Below are 6,301 nucleotides of genomic sequence, written 5' to 3'. Positions count from 1 at the left end.
AGACAATCCACCCGTGTGTACGCGGCCTTAGCGTAAAGGTCCGATCAAGTAGAAAGTGTATACATAATAAAGGAAAACAGATTATCAGTTTGTGCTTATAAAACTCAAGTGTAAAGCCCCATACACACTATGAGTTTTTCTGCTGAGTTTTTCCATCAGATCTACCAAAACCATATACTATGAGGTCAAACCTTAGGAGTTTCAATTGGTAAGCAATCAGGCAGGCCCTTGCACTACAAGGGAAACCTGAAGGAAAAAATCTGCAGAAAATTTGATAGTGTGTGTGACGTGTGTATGGGGCATAATTGTGGAAATGATAGGCAGGGAAAAACAAAACTGTAGGGTAAAAACAGAAGGTAGCTAACATGGACTGAAGAGACCTCTGCTAACAAGCTTGCAGTAGAGCTGCGTGAAATCCCCCCCCCCCCCCCAAAAAGTATTGGGGCTTCACACCAGACCAGGTAAAAGCATCTCCCAGAAAAACCAAGAGCTCAGGTGATAAGGAGGCTACAGAGGTCTGGTATGAAGGCCTCAAATGAATTGTGCACAAGCTGCTTATCACAGAAAGAGTAAGAACTCATCAAAGTCCGATGGCAGAAAGTGGGTCACCCAGGGGCTCCAGAGAGCTTCAACTACCATGTTAGCTACCTTTGGCCACTTTATAGCTCATTTTCTTCTAAAACCAGCCATATTGTGTAGTGTAGAAAACCTGTCTTCTGAAAGTTTGCTGAAGAGAAGGGTCTTTGCTCTCAGAGTGGAACCTCCCTGCAGAGGTTTGACACACACCCTGCTAAGTCAGCTCTGCAACCAGCTCATGCACCCTAATGTTTGAAGATCATTAAAACTCCCTTAAAGTGGTAGTTTTTACTTTTACCTACAGGTAAGCTTATAATAAGGCTTACCTGTAGGTAAAAAGAATATCTCCTAAACCTGTACGGTTTAGGAGATATTCCCTTGCGATGAGCTGCTGACTTCAGCGGCGCATGCACTCCGTTGATCCTCGGCTGAAAGCCCGGCAGACGCCTGACCTTGCCAGAAAGAAGTCTCCAGCACGCATGCGCGGGAGTGACAACATTGTGGCTCCTGCCACTCCCAGCGCCGGAGCCATGATACCCGGAAGACACGGCGAGGGAAAATGTTAGCTCCCTCGGCATGGATCGGATGAGATAGTGGCACCTCGTTTTACGGTAAGTATTTTAGAATGCATACTAGCTCTTTATGCTTTTTCCCTTACAGGTGTAGGAAAAAAAAAGTCAGCAGCTTTACTACCGCTTTAAGATGTATTTTTTTCAAATCAGTTTAAGTGAGATTGGCAGTGTTTAGTGCTTGGGTATTATTTATTTAATTGGACAGGAGTTCAATTTATTTTGGGCATTAAAATAAATAAATGTTGAGGGGCGTGGCCTGGACGGGACCCGAGATGGCTGCTTGAAAGGAGAGCTCCCGCACCAAGGAGAAGAAAAGCGGCTTCCCCAGAGGACATAAGCTAGCAGCAATCATGGGCAGGTCGAATAGAAGCACCTCGACCCCCCGCAACACGAAGGAACCCGTTAAGGACCCCGGGGCACATCTCTGTAACAATATCCCGGAGATGTTCCGCTCCCGCCCGGCAGGCCAACACGTGGAGACGCAGGCCTCACAGGCCTCCCAAGACGCGCAGGCCGCATCCCCAGCCTCGCGTAGATATGCCGCGGACCGGACACCGGAACGTCCCGCAGCCCTGAGCCTCTTGGACCTCCAGCGAGATTTACAGAATGTGGCCCTGGATATCAAACACACCCTGACATCCGCCATTGCTGAGCTGAAAACGGATATCCACGCCATGAATCATCGCCTGGCAGTGGTAGAGGATACCTCCCAGCTACAAGCAGCAGCGATCAGGCAAGTACAGAGGTCTTATGATTTGCAGCTGCCCCACATATTTGAGCTCCATCGTCAAGTGGAGGACTTAGACAACAGGGGACGCAGACATAACCTTAGACTGAGAGGGGTCCCTGAAGGAGTTGATGCAGCCTCCATGCCACAGACAGTATGCGCCATCTTTAATGATCTGCTAGACCGGCCGGCCGATTCCCCTATAGAAATGGAACGTATCCACCGCGCGCTCAGACCCCCCCCCAGGGACTCTGAACCCCCTAGAGACATTATCTGTTGCATTGTCAACTTTCCCCTTAAGGAGGAAATCCTTAGGAAGGCGAGGGAACGGGGTCACATTCTGTTCAATGGGTCAGAAGTAAAACTTTTTCAAGACCTCTCACAAATAACTCTGCAGAACAGGCGCACTCTACGCCCCCTTCTGGACATATTGCGCACACGCAACATCCAGTATAGATGGAAGTTCCCATTCTGCCTATCTGCTACCTCCAGAGGACGCACTGCATTGCTCAGGACCCCAGAAGATTTGCCCTCATTCTGTGAACAACTGGACATACCACTGGTAGACATACCGGAATGGTGTGCCTTTTACTTCCCTACGGAGCCGTGGAAGTCAGTGGTTCTTAATGCATCACCTAAGAGTCAAAGACCAAGCTCCAGACGTCGCAGACTAGATCCCACCTCCCCTGGCGACCGCCAATCCAGAAGAGACCTCTCCTCACGCAGTGCGCACCTTGCTGACACCCCAAGAAGGGACCGCCAAGATGCATAAAGCTACTCTACCACCTTCTTTAGTTCTCCCGCTCACCAACTAAAGACGACGACAATCTTCATTAGCTCCATCCCAACAGAACGCCAGCTCTTGGAACTGCCCCCTTCCTCCCATCCCTTTCCCCCCCCTATTTTTCTCCCCCTTCCCCTCCCCCCCTTTTTGTTTTTGTTGTTCCTTCTCTCCAGACTCTTTCAGGAACGGACACCAGAGGGGTTTCAACGCCTTCCAAGAACTACATACGGAGATGAATCTTCTGCGACTTTCACTTTGGACTTCCCTATCTACCTGGATCCAGTATCTTGTTTCTGGAACTTTGACGTAGCTGATTCTTCTAGGCCTTTCGCTGTAGCCGTCCTACTCTACGTGGCTCCAGGTACTGTCCATGCTCCTGCTCCCACCCGCCGCGGGCCAGGGACTTTGTTGCTTCCCCCCCTCCCTTTTTTTTTTTTTTTTTTCTTCTCCTTAGGATCCTGTAGTGCATTGAGACTTTACCGCATCCCGCTCTGCTTTCAGGACTATCCTAATGTTAGCGCTGGTATGCTGAGACCCCCTTCATTTGCCTACCACCCCCTTCCCTCCCCCTCCCCCCCCCTCCCTCCCCCCCTCCCTATCCCCCTCCTCCCCCCTCCCTATCCCACTCCCTCCCTCCCCTCCCCCTCCCTCCCCCTCCCTCCCTCCCCTCCTCCCCCTCCCCCCGTCCCCCTCCCTCCTCCCCCCCCCCTCCTTTTATGTTTGGAGACCGTGTTAGTTCTCCAATGTACAGTTGCTCATAAATGTTACTGTTATGTCTAGTTCACGTTTCATCTCCCCCTTCATGTTTTCGGGGATTTGCAACGGCTGTGTACCATGTTATAGATGCCTCTTTATGTTTGTTCCCACTCTGATCTAGTATCTTGCCTCTGGAAACCCTTTTGGGATTCCCATGCTCCCATTAATGTCCTGTACACAAAATAGTCTTTCTCAACTCCCTTATGCTCAGTGGGCTTTGCTCCCCCGCCCTTACGGTCCCTGTTTGTTGCTTGCCCCTGCTTAAGCCACTATATTGGGCAATAGCCGTAAGCGGTGCCTCGCACCCTGCCCTCCTGAGCAAGCCCCCGATCACTGCTCGTGCCTAGGTTTCGCCCTGCACAACGCATACACTCCTCTGTTACGTTAACTTACTATCCTCGTTCTCCTTGGTGCTACTCCCTTGGTCCATTTCCAGGCTTACTGACCCCACACAGCTGGTCCTACGACCTGAGCTGACAACCCGGCTTTCCCCCTCTAGGTGGATAGGCACGCCTACGTCCGCCTCCGGTGTAACTTCTATCAGGGATCTGCTTGGATTCTTGCCTACTTCTCTCCCCCTTCTGCTGTTACCTCTCCCCCTTCTCTGCCCTCTGACTGTTCTGTCTCCTCTCTTCTTTCTTCCCTTCTTTCCCTCCTACCTGTCTCCCTTTCCCCCTCCTCCTCTCTTCTACCAGGGTCGCTCCTCTCCCAGCCCCCCCACCGGCGGGTCGCTCAGCTGACCCCTACTAAATACGACACTTTTATCACATAATTACTGCTTTTTGCGCCCCTGCTGTTCGGATCTCTCCATTAAATACAATGCAGAGGGATTCGAATACTCAGAAGCGCCTCGCATTAAAATGCCTCTCCCTCAATGTGAAAGGCTTAAACCTCCCAGAAAAGAGATCACAAATCCTTTCAGCCCTCTCCAAACATAAGGCTCACTTCCTCATGCTACAGGAAACGCATTTCCGCTCCGATACAATCCCTAAGCTGACAAACCATATATACAAACGTGCGCTTCACTCCACTAATCCAACCTCCAAGACGAAAGGGGTCTCTATCCTTATTTCTAAGTTTGCTGACTTCCATCTGACTGACTCCTTGTGTGACCAAGAAGGTAGATATATCTTTATTAAGGGCGTGTACGCTTCCAAACCTGTTACAGTGGCCAACATCTATTGCCCGAATGAACACCAAGTGTCCTTCTTTAGAAAAACATGTGACCTTCTTTCCTCATTCAAGGAGGGAATTCTGATCCTAGGAGGTGACTTTAACGTCCCTCTCAACCCGATTCTGGACTCCTCTACGGGCACGTCTGCACTCCCCTACCGCGCCTTGAGACAGATTAAGATTCAACTGCAAAATCTGACTCTCCATGACACATGGCGCACACTGTTCCCGACTGACAAAGACTACACCTTTTATTCCCACCCGCACCAGAAATATTCAAGAATAGACTTCCTCTTCCTCTCCCAATCTGACCTTTCTTTCCTTTCCAGCGCCACGATAGAGCCGATGTTCCTCTCCGATCACCATCCCATTACCATGACCCTTACTTTCCCTGAATCTAGACATGTAACCAAAACCTGGCGGATGGACCCCTCTCTTTTAAAAGACCCGGCAAACGTTCAAAACTTAGAGACCAGGATTCGCCTGTACTTTCAGGAGAATATTTCCCCTGATGTCTCACCTATCTCAATTTGGGAAGCGCATAAGTGCGTTTTGAGGGGTGAGCTCATCTCTATGACTGCGAAGTCCAAAAGACAACACCAAGAAAGGATCTCGTCCCTTATTAGCACAATCCAGAGACTTGAAACGACACATAAACATTCGTCCTCGCAAGCTACCTTACAAGAACTCCTGTCCGCACGGTCCTCCCTATTGGATGAGTTGGGTAAACGCACTAGACGTAGATATGTCCTCCAACAAAAAGTGTTCTATGAACACGGTAATAAAAGTGGGAGGCTACTGGCCCGTACGATTCAAACGACCAAGGCTCCGTCCTTGATTCACACCCTTCGCGACGGCCAGGGCTCACTCCTTTCCAAAAATGAAGACATAGCGGCCCACTTTGAGAACTTCTACTCTGCACTCTATAATCTACCGGACCCTAACGTAGGGCCCCCTGACGCACCTGACCGTTTAACGCGCATTAGGGAATTCCTGGCCCAATATAGTCCCCAGTCAATTACCCCACAGCAGGCCGCGACCTTGGACCATCCACTCTCCCCTGAGGAATTGTCCCTCGCTATAAAGCAAATGAAAGCAGGCAAAAGCCCGGGTCCTGATGGCTTCCCCCTTGCTTATTACAAGAGCTTCGCCGAGACTCTCTCCCCCCGGCTCCTGACAACCCTGAATTCCCTTACAGATCCATCCACCTCTGCAGGGGATATGCTGGCAGCCCATATAGCCGTTATCCCTAAAGAGGGGAAGGACCCATCCCAGGTCTCTAACTACAGGCCCATCTCTCTACTGAACGTAGATATTAAGCTCTATGCCAAGATGATCGCGAATAGACTTTCACCACTTGTCCCTGGCCTCGTCTCCCCTGACCAGGTGGGGTTTGTCCCGGGGAGGGAGGCCAGGGACAACACTATTCGAACGCTAAACATTCAACACTGGCTTTCCACGAATAGGACAGAGGGATTTTTTCTTTCACTTGACGCGGAGAAGGCGTTTGACAGGGTGGCCTGGGACTATATGCGGGAGGTTCTGAGGACCATTGGCCTCCCCTCCCGTATGCTTGCCTATATTAACGCCCTATATACCAACCCTTCCGCAAGGGTGAAGGCCAACGGCCTCCTGTCAAACGCCTTCTCCATACGTAACGGCACACGGCAGGGCTGCCCTCTTTCCCCCCTAATATTTGTCCTTACGTTAGAA

The 6,301-nt window shown here is 50.5% G+C and overlaps 1 pseudogene; it reads left to right on the top strand.

Moving 5' to 3' along the window:
- Positions 1-1,498: 1,498 nt before the first annotated feature.
- Positions 1,499-6,301, top strand: part of LOC143941258 (one cut domain family member 2-like) — a 31,369-nt pseudogene continuing 26,566 nt past the window's right edge.

Source organism: Lithobates pipiens, unplaced genomic scaffold, assembly GCF_037356315.1.
Source record: "Lithobates pipiens isolate NorthernLeopardFrog02 unplaced genomic scaffold, aLitPip1_a1.2 Scaffold_3, whole genome shotgun sequence".
Lineage (NCBI taxonomy): Eukaryota > Metazoa > Chordata > Amphibia > Anura > Ranidae > Lithobates > Lithobates pipiens.
Note: the sequence above shows the minus strand (reverse complement) of the source record. Positions and strands in the feature narration are given on the sequence as shown.